This window comes from Pseudorca crassidens, chromosome 3, assembly GCF_039906515.1.
Source record: "Pseudorca crassidens isolate mPseCra1 chromosome 3, mPseCra1.hap1, whole genome shotgun sequence".
Taxonomy (NCBI): Eukaryota; Metazoa; Chordata; class Mammalia; order Artiodactyla; family Delphinidae; genus Pseudorca; species Pseudorca crassidens.
Genome location: NC_090298.1, coordinates 124278810 through 124294811, shown reverse-complemented (window position 1 = coordinate 124294811; position 16002 = coordinate 124278810). Strand labels below are relative to the sequence as shown.

General features: G+C 40.0%; 1 pseudogene; it reads right to left on the bottom strand.

The window, feature by feature from the left end:
- Positions 1-2872: 2872 nt before the first annotated feature.
- On the bottom strand, positions 2873-15734 carry LOC137221018 (eukaryotic translation initiation factor 3 subunit E pseudogene; annotated as a pseudogene).
- Between the last annotated feature and the right edge of the window lie 268 nt (positions 15735-16002).

Below are 16002 nucleotides of genomic sequence, written 5' to 3'. Positions count from 1 at the left end.
AAACTAAAAATAGAACTACCATATGATCCAGCAATCCTACTCCTGGGCATATATCCGGACAAAACTATAATTAAAAAAGATACATGCACCCCTATGCTCATAGCAGCACAATTCACAATAGCCAAGACATGGAAACAACCTAAATGCCCATTGACAGAGGACCGGATAAAGAAGATGTACATATATACAATGTTTTCCTTTCTATAGTCTGATTTCCACAACAACAGGGTAAAGTGATTCAAGCAGAAGTTATCATTTCTTACCATTTTATAAGAAGTATCCGATTCTGAAAAGAAAATTACATTCGTGCTCTACAGAGCCATCAGCAGGAGTTATTTCACCTACTTTGCTTATTGAGAAAGAAATCAAGAATATTTGCCTGATGTTACATACAATTATCACCGTTGGGTTAACACTAGAATACAGGTGCTCTGAGCCTCTTTATAGTACTCTACTACCTCCTTATGACATTTGGGGAGCAGGAGAATTTTGTAACTTTTGGGCTAGTCAGTTGAAGAATGACCCAGCCAATTCCCAAGGTACTATTCAGCCCACACATGTGATGACAATCTGGTCAGGCATTCAGACAAGCTGCATGCTTTATCTAGTGTAGAGAAGGCATACATGCATTCAGTTTGGCATACATACACTGCAGTTCATTTTCATTTTAAATGTTAGAGATGGCTAAAATCTGCCCAGGAAATTACCTGTGATTGAACTGCCATCCAGTCAAAAAAAAACAAAAACTAAGCTTTCTAAAGATGACCCAGACAATCACAGTGGTGTAAGGGAAAGACAGGTGGATGAGGAAGAAAGAAACGCTTCTTTGTTCATTTTCCTAGAGACCCCTAACTCACCCATGGGTATCCAAAAAGTACAGCATAAGAGAGGCATACATGTTCATGGTCATGATATGGCACTACTGAATAAGAGAATCTCAGAAACATGGGGAAAGGCTGTTGCCCGCAGGATGGAACTGTATGTCAAGGCGGCCTTTCCCACACCTTTGCAATGGAGTTTCCCTCTGGACCCTCCTCCATGCTGCGTAGGTCTAACTTCATCTTCATTCAGTTCTTTCCCCATAACTTTACCACTCCTTCACCCATTCACTTTGCTTACTTTGGTATTTTCTCTCTCCCATTAGTCTGCAATGTTCTTTGCGGACAGGGACCATGTCTCCTTTTCCTACTTACATAGTACCAAGCGTGGTATTTTTCAGCACATCTTTATTAAATAAAATAAAATATAACTATGACTGCCATTTATGGAACAACATGTACCAGGTATGACATTAAGTGTTTTACCTAGTTTTATTTTATTTAATCCTTTTAGCAATCCAGTGATGTGGGTGTCTTCAGTCTCATTTTACAGAGGAGCAGACAGAAGATTGAGGAAGTTAAATAACTTGCCCAAGGTCACATAATTAGTAAGTAGCAGAACTGGGACTCCATCCACATTTTTTCTGATGCAAACACAGAGTAACTTACACACTAATCTTGGCTGCCTCTCTGTACAGATTATTTCATTATAATATTGAAAGAAAAGAGCTGGAATGGTGAGACAGAGTTAGACAAGCAGCCACTTGCATTAAGGAAGCTGGACCAGTCGAACGGCCAGCAGAGTCCACATTCTTGCTGTGTACCTGGGTATTAGAGGGTGGGCAGGTATCTGTGCGAAAGAACTCATTCAGACCTTAAGCTAGTTGTCATGCCCTTTTAATACCAGACAAACAAACTGAAAAGGAGCTGCCCTGTGCTGAGGTGTACTACATGCTAATCTGCTAATCCTGTACTCCTTGGAAGAAGAGAAGGAGTAGGAGATGTTTTCTACAAGTCCTTTGCTTGGCAGAGAGCTGAGTCAGAGACAGTTGGCTGAAATTGTGAAAAGGCAGACCAGCAGCTTAAGAGAGGGTGGTGCAGATCTCTTGTTATTCAGCCTTTCCCAGGAGCTAGAAAGCAGGATGCTCTCACCACAGTGAGAATGGGGATTTAGAAAGAGTGGGAGGTATCCTGGTGAAGGGGAAATATGCCAATTTGGAAATCCAAGGTCTTGGAGTTGTTGAAAAAGTTATTGAAATGAATGAGGTAAAGGCAACACAACGGGGTGTGGTTTAGTAGAAATGAGCACTAGCCTTGGACTTAGGAATCGTACCTTTGAATTTCAATGTTGGAACAAATATTAAAAATTATGAAGATGGATAATATTTTGAAATATTGTTTGTTTCCAGAATTTGCTTCATTCCTTGTTCCTTCCCACATTCAATCAGCTAAGCATTCTCCATAATTGCCTTGGAGGTGAACTGACAGAAGAAAGCAAAGAGAGTTGGTTGCTGGTTTTGAGTTTAGCAACCTACATATTATGACTCAGCTATAGACACATGAGATTTTGAGAGAATATATGATATGATGATGATATAAATGATAAGAGAAAAATTACCTTAAGGCAAAGGATGGGTTCCCAAGGCTGAGAAGAAAAAGATAAGAGAGACTTAGAAGACAGTTGGACAAAGAATGAGGAGACGTCGCCAGAGGGACCATAAGAACAGTATTGAGTCAATATCCAGGGAAAGGCCAGTCTCCATCAGAGCATGATCATATGTAGCTAGGGCCCAGGGACAGAAGCTACTGCCTTCAAATATGAAGTCTTATATGCTGCCTGGACTGAGGAGCTATGATGAGTTCCTTCCTTTGACAGAAGTTAGCATCTGGCACACTGTTCATCAAGCAGGAGTGATAGCCATTTATACCTTGACCCTTAAGATTGTTCTGTTCCCATCCAGCATACCCTACCTAGAACTGTCAAGTATTTTGTTTTAATGAAAAACAGCCAATTTTGTTCAAATTCTCCAAAATTTATACTCATTATGTTGTTTCCAAAATGCTTCACATTTATATAATGGTTTTATTATTTCACCTTTCTTTTATAGTTTTTATATTTTTTCTGTACAGTTCTTCAGTAGAAGCCAAAGTCCTGAGTTGCCCAGTTAAGAGCCTCTGACCTACCATTCTGATTATGTTTCTTCTCAATATTCATGACCAATATCTGGCTTCTAAATGAAAGGCTTTTGGCCTTTTCAATCACTTGCTGATAGGATGAGACTACACTGTCACCCATAACCACATGACCTAATTTAGAATCAATCTTGGCATCCAGTCTTGCATTTCTAATCAAATTTACAATCCACCTTTCAGCTTCTTCTGGAGTCACGATCAGTTTATCTGCCAACATGTTAATGCTGATACACTGATGAATGCAACAAAAAGTCTCAAATACAAAGAGACGGGTATTTTCAATGGACTCCTCCGGACAAGCCACCGAGAAGAAATCATTCACTAGCACTGATTCATAGTCCTTCAGCTTTTTCTGAGCCCCATAAAAGTCAAAATTAACATATAAGCACTCAACGAACTCTGTAATGGGTTTTTTATATGTGTAAGACTCCTATTGAATAACTTTGACCAGATCATTTAGCACGTGCCGGTGTTTTCAAACATCTTTGTTTGTTATGACTGCTGTGGTCAAATAGCCGAGAATATGTGGACACATCATCTGAATTACATTAAGGTACTGTGGCTGGTAGAGGAAGAGATCAATAATGTTATCACGTCCTTTGGGGTGATTGAAGAAAACATAGAGACTAATGAATGAGCATGTTTGCTGCTGAAGAGACTAGAGTGGCAAACTCACAGAATTATTATCTATGGTCTCTTTTAGCTACATAAGGTCTTCCATGGCTGCATTCCAATTCTGCATTAAGATTTCAGAGACCAGTTTTCCCCAGAGTGAACTCAAAGCATTTCTGTCCATTGTGGGAACCAACACTCTAAAGAAGTAAAGATATTCTGCTGCTCCAGAGTAGTTTCCACATTTATATTGGAATTTTGCATACCTTTAGGGTGTATCTAAATATAGAATTGTCAAGTCTAAATCAGCCTGCTGGGACACTTGTATACCAAAGAAATAGACACTTAGAGGGGTGGTAGTGTAGAAGAAAAATCCCCCAACACATGGACTTACTAGGTGGGAATGAATGAAGTCATCTAGGGATTTCTCGTGTAGCTGACAGTCCAAAAAAACGTTATCCTCTATGATTTTCAGGATAATGACCCCCCAAACGTACCTACATCCTAATCCCTAGAATCTGTGAATATGTTGCTTTACACGGCAAAAGAGACTTTGCAGATGTGATTAAGTTTAGAATCTTGAGATGAAAAGATAACCCTGCAATATCCTGGAGGATCCAATGTAATTATAAGGGTGCTTATAACAAGGAGGTAGGAGGGTCAGAGTCAGAAAGGGAGCTTTGTCAATGCATGGAAAAGTTGGAGTGATGTAGGGCAGTGAACCAAAGAATGTGGGCAGCCTCTAAAACCTGAAGAAGGCAAGGAAATGGATTCTCTCCTAGAGCCTCCAGAGGGAAACAGCTTGTCAATAACACAGAATCTTGAGCCTTTCTCTAAATCTACTAACTCAGATTATCTGCATTTGGGCCCAGACTTATGTATATTTTAACACTATCCGAGGCTATGCTATACAGCCAGTCTGTACTAGCCCATGCACAGCAGGTAGAGAAACACTGGATCTGAACTGACAAATGGGTCTCTGAGACCACTATCACATTCAGAAATGTTAATGTCCTTACCACATGAACACCAAGTGGTCACTCAGTTTCATAAGAACACTTAAAGGGATTATGATCTCATCACCTCTTGAATATTACTAACAACTTCCATTTATTGAACATATCCTAAGACAATCAGTGTGCTAATATTCTTATGCATTATCTCATTTAACTTCAGAGCAACCTTATAAAATAATTATTAATGTTATAATTTACAACAACAGCAAAAAAGGTCTAGGAAAGTTAATTGTAACCACATGGAAAGTCAAAAGTATCGTTAACATGTAACTGGAATTGCTGTTTTTAATGCAACTGGGTTGGAGCAGACAGGATCTCAAACCAGTTCTATTCATTCCTACCAAGGTACCGATGTGAGGATTCCCTTCCACATGATCTCTCCTCCTACAGGTGTTCAGGAGACATCCTGTCATCAAAGCAACACCTTAGAATATACCTAGTGAATAAGAGTTGTTTCCACACAGGGAAGGTAAAATAGAGCTGAGCAAAGTTTTGGTCCCAAAGAGCTACAACTCTCATAGGACAAAGACCAGCACTCTGCTAGTGTTTCATTAGGAGGTCTTTTCAAGATGTAATGAGGACAGCTGTATGGCACTGATGATTTACGACACTGGTCCAAATGCCTAATGTGATCCCATGATATCCATTAATGAGCTGACTCCCACCTTGTGATAGATGGTGTCTCTCTATTGGTAGTTGATGAGTCTTAGTGCCAGTTCCACAGCTCTCCCCCCGGTTCCCTTAGGCGTGTTGAGTCCCAGGCAGGCTAGGCTCCACCAATCTCCTCCCTCAACATTGTCTTTCCTCCACACATTAACTTCCAGCCCATGGAATTTTTATTTGGTCTTAGTGGGCAGTGCTGTGTGACTCCTACTTTATATTTCCAAACCTACTATTTCAGCATATACTTTGTGTTCTACTTCCTTCCAGACATTCTGGCCTTAGATTCTAAAAGCCAGACTCAAAATTCCTTTTCTCAAACTATTCTCTCAGCCTTGAATTTCAAAATCCTGACAGTATAAACTGGCAGTTGGCTGCATGAGGTTCAAGGACATGTAGGAGAGGGAAAAAAGAGGTCTATACATACAATATTGCAATATATTATTCTTCTCCATAACCATAATCCCCAGGGTCAAACAGGCAATAAGAGATGAAGCCAGGAATTATTCTCACTTCTCTCTGATGTCAAAGTCTATACGACACCCAGTTCATCATTGGACATCTCTAGCTAGTGAACCCAAGCCTAAATCCCAGCAAATTCTACCATAGGTCCTAGATCTGGGCTTATGAAACAGCTAAGTTCCTCCTTTTCCAGGACAGTCATTAATATACTTGAAGATAATTATTTGGGCACCTGAGTCATTTCTGAGCTAAGTTACCACCCAGTTTATTCTACTCTTCTTCACAGACACGGTGTTTCTTATTTTTCATTATCCTGGACCTCGTTTTGAATGTGCACAATTTTGTGTGTGTGTGTGTCCCTCTTGACTTGTGACTTTCCTAAATAAGCTGCATCATCCCAATTAGTGAAGTCCAAAGTCAACTACAGAAACTTTTCTGATCTTGTTCCTGACACCACATTCCTAAAGCAAAGGATATTTGTACGATGCAGCATGTGTGCAGATTTCTACTTCATCTGTCTACAAGATACGTACAAGCTCAGGGAAGACATTTGGGATGAATTTAGGGTATGCCTCAATCTCTTGCTTCAGCCCAAAGAGCACTCACATGGCCAGCACATACCAAGGTTCATAAAAAGACTAGGAAAAAGGCTTGTGAATGTATTACATAGTAGTAGGTCTAGTGCTAGAGAGAATCTGAAGTCACCACAGGTGAGCCTTACTTCAGAAACCCCAAGCTGGAGGACAGCAAAAGATGGGGTGGGCAGTGAAAGGGGCAAGGAGCCTGTAGCTTATCTGCCAATAACTTGCTCTGGGATTTTGAACAATCGTTTCATCACTCTGGATTTTATTTTTCCCACAAGTAAAACAATACAGTTAGACTAGAGTGGTTTCCAAAAGTACTTGATTACACACTTTGATCAGAAAAACATTTCTGCACATGCACATGAAATTATGTCTATTTTATTTATTTATAAAGAATATACATTCAACCCCAATATATAATATATAGTATAAAACATAATACAAAATATTTCTAAATAATTAGACTTCTAAAATGTAGTCAAAACCTTAATATATTTTCCTGTATCCCAGTGGGTCATCATAAGCATCTAGAACAGGAGTTAGCAAATTTTTTCTGTAAAGGACCAGATAGTAAACACTTCAGGCTTTGCAATCCATATATACGCTGTCCTAAAGACTATTTTGTCTGATATTAGTATAGCCACTCCAGCTTTTATGGTTGCTGTTTGCATATTACATCTTTTTCCATCCTTTTACTTTTAACCTATTCATATCTTTGAATCTAAAGGTGTCTCCTGTAGACAGAATGTAGTTAGATCTTGTTTTCTAATCCAGTCTGACATCTCTGCCTTTTGACTGGATTGTTTAATCCATTCACATTTAATGTTATTATTGATATAGTTGAATTTATATGAGTTTTTTTTTTTCTATTTGTTTATATCCTTTTGTTCCTATATTCTTACTTTACTGCTTTCTTTTGCATTAAGTAAATGTTTGGTAGTGTAACATTTTAGTTCCTTTATGTTTTTTTTTTTTTTTTTACCACTTTTAGGGTTTCTTTTGTTGTTTGTTTAGTGGTTGCTCTAGGGCTTACTATATACATTTTAATTTATCACAACTTACTTCAGATTTATACTAATGTAATCAAAGTGAGATAGAAATGTTACTCCTATATAGCTCTATTCCCTCTTTCCCCTTTTTGTGCTATTATGTTATACATATTATATCATATCTGTTACAAATCTAATAATACTTTATTATAATTATTACCTTATATTATTTTACATCTATTAAAGAAACTGAGATACAGTGTCCATTGCAACTACTCAACTCTGAAATTATTGCATTAAAAACAGCCTTCGGCAATATATATATGAATGAACATCACTGTGTTCCAATAAAACTTTATTTATGGACACTGAAACTGAATTTCATATAATTTTCATGCATTATAAAATATTCTTCTTTTGACTTTTTCCCTGTTATTAAAAAATGTAAAAACTAACTCACAGGCTGTGCAAAAACAGGTAGGGGGCAGGCTTTGATTCAAGAATGCAGTTTGCCAACCACCTGACTTTCAGCAATGATTTTCCAAACCCTTTTATGTGGCACCTTGGGGTTAACAGACATGCCTCCGGGCCTGCCATGGTGGCAAAGGTAAGATCAGAGACTGGGCTTCAGCATCCTACCTCCATTTCAAGAAGAACAGTTCTGCTTATATTTTGCTTATTTTTTCCAAACTGAAAAGATTCTGTTTAACAAAGTGTCCCTGGAAGGAAGAAGGAAGGAAGGAAGGGGGGGAGCAGGGGAGCAGGATAGAAAAAAGGAAAGATAATCTCAAATGTTCTTTCTAGCTTTGAAATTCTATTACATTCATCTAAAATTGTACAAAATCATCAGCGACACTGGAACTATACTTCAGTTAACCTTGAAATCTAAACATTTGATATTATGCTGTACTTTCATTATTTCTATTAAGTTTTTCCTGAGTTTTGTAATCAAAGTTCTTTTCTGAAAATGGAATGAGCATTAAAGGAAAGAGAACGTTCTACACCTGGGCCTAAAGAACCAGAAGAGAGATCTTTTAGCACTGTCTTGTGTCCATAATTAGTGATAACAGCAACCCTGCTAAGTATTGGGGACATCTAATAAGGCCTAAGGCATCAGGGTGAAATGCATGGAACAAAGAACTTGAGGTAGTGACAGGGTTTGTCATTCCTTTTTCATACTGATCTGCTCTATTCAAATAAGTCTTCTACAAACAAGAATCCCTTACAAAGAAAAGTTCTTCCTTCCTCCTCTTTATCAAAATGCTACCCACTCTTTGAGAAAAAGTTGATCATCTTGAGTTCACCATAATAATTTCTTCTCTGCATAATTAGAGAAGTGAAGATTACTGGTTTTATTTATTTTCTCACATTCAGTTCCTTTATTAGCTTAGATAGCCAAAGGTTATTTGGAGAGATTTTTTTTTTTTTTCTTTTTGCGGTATGCAGGCCTCTCATTTTGTTGTGGCCTCTCCCATTGCGGAGCACAGGCTCCGGACGCGCAGGCTCAGCAGCCATGGCTCAGGGGCCTAGCCACTCCGCGGCATGTGGGATCTTCCCGGACCGGGGCATGAACCCGTATTCCCTGAATGGGCAGGTGGACTCTCAACCACTGCGCCACCAGAGAAGCCCATTTGGAGAGATTTTTAAGGTAAGATTACTGGTTTTAACATCAGGTATAAGTCTCAACTCTGCTCTTTACTAGCTGTGTAACACTGGGTACATCAGTTAACCTTCTCTCCTAAGTGCTTCTGCCACCACTTATCAATGAATGGAATCCCACACACCTAAGCATCATAGCTTCCCCTATGATTGAACTAAGCAAAGTCACCTCCCCTCAAAAGTTAGAATTGGAGGCATAAGCCACAAAACAAACATTAAATTAGTCTTCGTCAAAATGAAAAACTTTTATGTGTCAAAGGTGTAAAAAATTAATAAACTAAAACCTCAATTGAATGGAGTTGGGAGACCAGAAGGGGGAGCTCTCGTGCCCTGCAACAATAGCAGAGACCAACACAAAGTAGAAAGACTCTTCTTTCCTGGCAACAACTCAGTCAATGAAAATCCATGGACTCTTTGTTTACTACGGCCCTCCCAACTTCCTTTTCCCCTCTATAAAAGAGTTCTTCTCTCCTTGCTATGTAGGGACTTGCATGTGGCTAGCTAGCCATGGTTGCAGGCCCCAAATTGCAATTCTAATCCCAAGTAAGTCCATTTTTACTGGAGAAATAGCTGGCCGTCTGTTTATTTTAGGTCAACATTTTGGTGGCACATACAGGAATTTAGAGGAGACCCCCCAATGACTCCAGAGCTGGTGAGAAACAGGTGCAGTACCCACACTGAGCCCATTGTTGCTCATTGATTTTCTCCCTGACCGCGGAGTTCAAACGTATGTCTTTCTCCTGGATCCAAGCTTCCCCGCTCTTTGGATCTTGAAGTTCTCTAGGGTTTGTTTGAGATCTGTTTGAAGGTTTCAACTTTTCTAGTTAAGGCCTTGTTCTATCTGCGAGTGCTCATTTAGCACTTCGATCTGATTTGAAATCAGATTGTTCCAGTTGGGACTGGTTCAGCCTTTGGCCATATATATTTGGAATATATATATATATATATATTTGGAATGAGGGCTGTTCTATGGGAACTGAGCTGAGAAGGCTTCAGCTAGGTTCCTCTAGGACCAGACTGTTCTCTTAGAAATGGCTGGTATTAGGCCTACAGGTTGGTAGAGATATCTGAACTGTTTGAGCTATAAGCTGTTTGAGCTGAAAACTGTTTAGGTGGTTTGAAAATTATTCTGAAATAATTTTCAGAATAATAATAAATAAAATAATAATAAATCATAAAAGAAATTAATAAAAAGAAAATTATTCTTTTTCTGGAGGAAAAATTATGAGAATGGGACTGCAGTTATCTAAGTATTTTGAGGGCACTCCCCTACAGGGATTTGAGCTGATTTTATGTTTAAAAACCACGGTCTTTCCTCAAGTGCGTTTCTAACTAAAGAAGCCAACATAACCAAAGGCAATTTAGAATATCAGTGGCCATTAAGAGGAATTTTGAAATCCCCAAACTTACTCTTCTTAAAAATAAACTGGACTACCATAGTTCTAAAATGTCTCAAACTAAATAGAATATCTATTTCGATTTGTATTTTGAGGATTCCAAACTTTATCAGAAGGCTAAAATTGCCTTTCTGCAAAATAAGATTTTAAGATTAACTGATGCAAAGAAAGGATTAAAGAAAGTGAAAATGGCCCCAAAAGCCACAGGGCCTTCCTCCTTGGCTCCTTCGCCCCTGGTTCTTTCTCCAGGGCCGTCGTGTCTCTCCCTCCATTCCTTGTGCCCAAGCCCTGCCTCTGGCGCCATCCTCCTCCTTTCTTTCTAGGCCACCTACAGCCCTATACCCTCAGTTCCCCCAACGAATTCTCTCACTGAACTTCCTTTTTTCTCAGAAACTGACCTCACTTCCTTTGCCTCTGAACTTACCAGAATGTGTCCCTTTAAAAATTAAGCTTTCTGAGGATCCAGAGACTAACCCTTAATTTCTTATATTTCCTGGACTAAAGCTAAACTGTAAGCCACAAAGATCTTCCCAAAGCAACTGAAGATCCTCGCCGATTTGCTGAGGAATTTAATGCAGTCATTCAGACCTATCAACCTAGTTTCTGACTTATGTCAGCTAGTTCATATGCTTGTCAATGAAGGCCAGACAGCATTGGATGAAAATCACTAACTGGGAACATTCTGAAAAGTCTCTAAAATTACAACTGGGAGACCAGCCTGCTAACTTATCATACGATTAGGCTAAGGCAATGGGTGGGAGACTTCATCCAGTAATTTTTAGGGTGTTTCCAAAGCCTACTGACTGGTACAAAATTCAGGATTGCACATAAATTCTGATGAATCTTGTCGTGACTATTACAATGAACTTCAGATTATTTTTAAAGAAAATTCTGGTCTTCCTTCAGATGTTGATTCCACCCAGGTAGCTTTTACTTTTTTTATTTTTATTTTTTTTGAGTTTGGTGATGACTTTTATTTTATTTTTTTTACACCTTTATTAGAGTATAATTGCTTTACAATGGTGTGTTAGTTTCTGCTTTATAACAAAGTGAATCAGTTATACATATACATATGTTCCCATATCTCTTCCCTCTTGTGTCTCCCTCCCTCCCACCCTCCCTATCCCACCCCTCCAGGCGGTCACAAAGCACCGAGCTGATCTCCCTGTGCTACGCGGCTGCTTCCCACTAGCTATCTGTTTTACGTTTGGTAGTGTATATATGTCCATGCCTCTCTCTCGCTTTGTCACAGCTTACCCTTCCCCCTCCCCATATCCTCAAGTCCATTCTCTAGGAGATCTGTGTCTTTATTCCTGTCTTACCCCTAGGTTCTTCATGACATTTTTTTTCCCTTAAATTCCATATATATGTGTTAGCATACAGTATTTGTCTTTCTCTTTCTGACTTACTTCACTCTGTATGACAGACTCTAGGTCTATCTACCTCATTACAAATAGCTCAATTTCGTTTCTTTTGATGGCTGAGTAATATTCCATTGTATATATGTGCCACATCTTCTTTATCCATTCATCCAATGATGGACACTTAGGTTGTTTCCATCTCCGGGCTATTGTAAATAGAGCTGCAATGAGCAGCTCATACAGCTCAATAACAAAAAAACAAACAACCCAATCCAAAAATGGGCAGAAGACCTAAACAGACATTTCTCCAAAGAAGATATACAGACTGCCAACAAACACATGAAAGAATGCTCAACTTCATTAATCATTAGAGAAATGCAAATCAAAAGTACAATGAGATATCATCTCACACCAGTCAGAATGGCCATCATCAAAAAATCTAGAAACAATAAATGCTGGAGAGGGTGTGGAGAAAAGGGAACCCTCTTGCACTGTTGGTGGGAATGTAAATTGATACAGCCACTGTGGAGAACAGTATGGAGGTTCCTTAGAAAACTACAAATAGAACTACCATATGACCCAGCAAACCCACTACTGGGCATATACCCTGAGAAAAACATAATTCAAAAAGAGTCATGCACCCAGGTAGCTTTAAACTTTACGTCAAAATGGGTTATTCATGGGCTGAACCAGGACCTTGCACTTCTAGTAAAAAGAACCAGGATGGAATGGGAAACTATGTCCACTCCAGATTTAGTTAATCTGACAGACCAGGTCTCTCTCACTGTGGATGAATCACCTCAAAGGAAGACAGCTAAAATTCTCTATTTTCTTTTTAGGATTTTTTTAAATTGAAGTATAGCTGATTTACAATGTTGTGTCAGTTTCTAGCATAGAGCAAAGTGATTAAGTTATACATATATGTGTATATATATATTCTTTTTCATTATAGGTTATTACAAGTTATCAAACATAGTTCCCTGTGCTATACGGTAGGACCTTGTTGTTTACCTATTTTATATAGAGTAGTTTATATCTACTAATCCCAAACTCCTAATTTATCCCCCCTTTTCCCCTTTGGTAACCATAAGTTTGTTCTCTATGTCTGTGAGTCTGTTTCCGTTTTGTAAATAAGTTGTTTGTATCATATTTTGGATTCCACATATAAGTGATATCATACGGTATTTGTCTTTCTTTGTCTGACTTACTTCACTTAGTATGATAATCTCCAGGTTCATCCATGTTGCTGCAAATGACAGTATTTCATTCTTTTTTATGGCTGAGTAGTATTTCATTATATATAGTATACATATTATATGTATTATTACATATATTATAAATTATATATACATATTGTATATGTATATATATTATATATGCGTGTGTGTATATATATATACCACACCTTCTTTATGCATCCATCAGGACAGATAAAATTCTTAACCTTCAACTTCAGCAAATGAAGGTCCCTAAAAAATATCAAAACCCTCTTGGTTTCTGCTATTATTGCAAAGAGCCAGAACAATGGAAAAAAAGATTGTTACAAGTTTAAGCACTTCAGGTGCCTTCAGCCTTTCTAACATCCTCCCAGTTTTAAATGACAGGGCTTTCCCCATTCCCTTCTATTCATCAGCTTGGAGAAACATTTTTCCAGATTAGGGATGAATCTCTTCCAGTTCTAACTGACACCAAAGCCACACTCTTGGTGCTCAACCCCACTATAATAAAGCAGCCCCTGCCTTGGAGTACTAAAATAACTCAAATACAGAGGATCTCTAATGAACCTTAAGAGGTTCCTGTCCATGAACCTGTTGTCTGTTGTTTAGGTCCCTTGAGAGATACATACCCTTCTCTCTTTAGTCCTGCTGCCCTTATCCATTTATAGGCAAAGACTTCTTAGAGAAATATCATGCTGGAATTTCTTTCTCCCAAACAGGGAAAATAAGTCTAGAATTTGACAGTAAAAAATCAAAGCAGCCAACCAGATGAATTAAATGATGCTTTTACGTCTTTATTTTCTCCATTTCTGACTATACTAGAGCTCATTCTGGAAACACTGACCACGTGTCTCTATTGAATCAACAACTACCTTTCTTATGGGCAAAATCTCCAACTGATATTGGCAAAATTCACAGCACATCTCCCATCAAGATTCAGATAGATCCCTCAAAAGCTCTCCCCAGAATGAATCAATGCCCTATGAGTTGAGAAGCCCTTCAAAGCATAAAGCCCATAGTAGAAGATTATAAGGCTCAAGACCTCATTATCCTTGGTACTAGTCCCTGTAATACTCCCACAACAGTGAGAAAACCTAAGGGCCAGGAGTGCAGGTTTGTTCAGGACCTCTGAGCTATAAACATTGTTATCCCTTGATACCCTGTTGTTCCTAACCTTCATATGTTATTAACATCCATTCCCACTGGAAGAAAATTCCTTACTATAATTGATGTATGCAGTGCATTCTTTAGTATTCCAGTTGATGAAGGTAGTCAATACCTTTTTGCCTTCACTTGGGAAGAAAAACAATTCACCTGGACAGTAACACCTCAGGGTTTTACTGAGAGTCCTTATTTCTCACCAATCCTGAAGGCTGATCTGGATGAAATAAAGTTCCCTAGAGGTTCTACTTTTTGTAATATGTGGATGATTTACTTCTTCACTCTCATTCTCAAGCCTTCTCACAGAGACAGTATCCACTTTGTAAAGCTTTTAGCCTTAAAAGGACATAAGATCACCAAGGAATAGTTGCAGTTTGCCCAAACCTAGGTTTTATATTTATGGCATCTGCTATCAGAACAAGGACTTCACCTAGATCCAGATAGCATGGTGTTCTAAGTCTCCCAAACCCCCAAACTAAGCACCAACTGTGAAGTTTTCTCAGGCTCGTTGGTTATTGCTGGAACTGGATTCCAAATTTCTCTCTTATGGCTAAACCTCTGTGTGTTTTACTGAAGAATAAGAATGCCAACACAATTTTATGATAAGAATCAGTGACATCACCTTTAAGGCTTTAAAGAAGAGTTTGGTGAATCCACCTGCCCTTGAGCATGCCAATTATCAGATTACCTTTTTCCTTTTTGTATATAAATAAAAAGAATTGGAATGCCCTTGGGATACTCATCAAAAACACGGGGACCAAAGACAAAATGAAATATCAAGGAGGTTTGTGCCTGAGATCATGTTGATGTGAAACCATGGAGGGCCACCTTGTGCCAGATACACCAGAAATACATCTACACGTGGAACAACTCCTACAGAACACCTACTGAATGCTGGCAGAAGATCTCAGACCTCCCAAAAGGCAAGAAGCTCCCCCACATACCTGGGAAGGGCAAAAGAAAAAAGAATAAACAGAGATAGAAGGATAGGGACTGAACCTGCACCAGTGGGAGGGAGCTGTGAAGGAGGAAAGGTTTCCACACACTAGGAAGCCCCTTCGCGGGCGGAGACTGCGGGTGGCGGACGGGGAAAGCTTCGGGGCCGCGGAGGATAGCACAGCAACAGGGGTGCGGAGGGCAAAGCGGGGAGATTCCCGCACAGAGGATCGGTGCCGACCGGCACTCACCAGCCCGAGAGGCTTGTCTGCTCACACGCCGGGGCGGGCGGGCTGGGAGCTGAGGCCCGGGCGTGTCGGTAGGAGCGCAGGGAGAGGACTGGGGTTGGCAGCTTTGTTTCCTGGTGCGCAAGGAGAGGGGATTAAGAGTGCTGCTTAAAGGAGCTCCAGAGACGGGCGCGAGCCGCGGGTAAAAGCGCGGACCCCAGAGACGGGCATGAGACACTAAGGCTGCTGCTGCCGCCACCAAGAAGCCTCTGTGCGAGCACAGGTCACTATCCACACCCCCCTACCAGGGAGCCTGTGCAGCCCGTCACTGCCAGGGTCCCGGGATCCAGGGACAACTTACCCGGGAGAACGCACGGCACGCCTCAGGCTGGTACAACGTCACGCCGGCCTCTGCCGCCGCAGGGTCGCCCTGCATCCGCATCCCTCCCTCCCCCCGGCCTGAGTGAGCCAGAGCCCCCGAAGCAGCGGCTCCTTTAACCCCATCCTGTCTGAGCAAAGAACAGACGCCCTCTGGTGCCCTACACGCAGAGGCGGGGCCAAATCCAAAGCTGAGCCCCGGGAGCTGTGAGAACAAAGAAGAGAAAGGGAAATCTCTCCCAGCAGCCTCAGAAGCAGCGGATTAAATCTCCACAGTCAACTTGATGTACCCTGCATCTGTGGAATACATGAATAGACAACCAATCATTCCA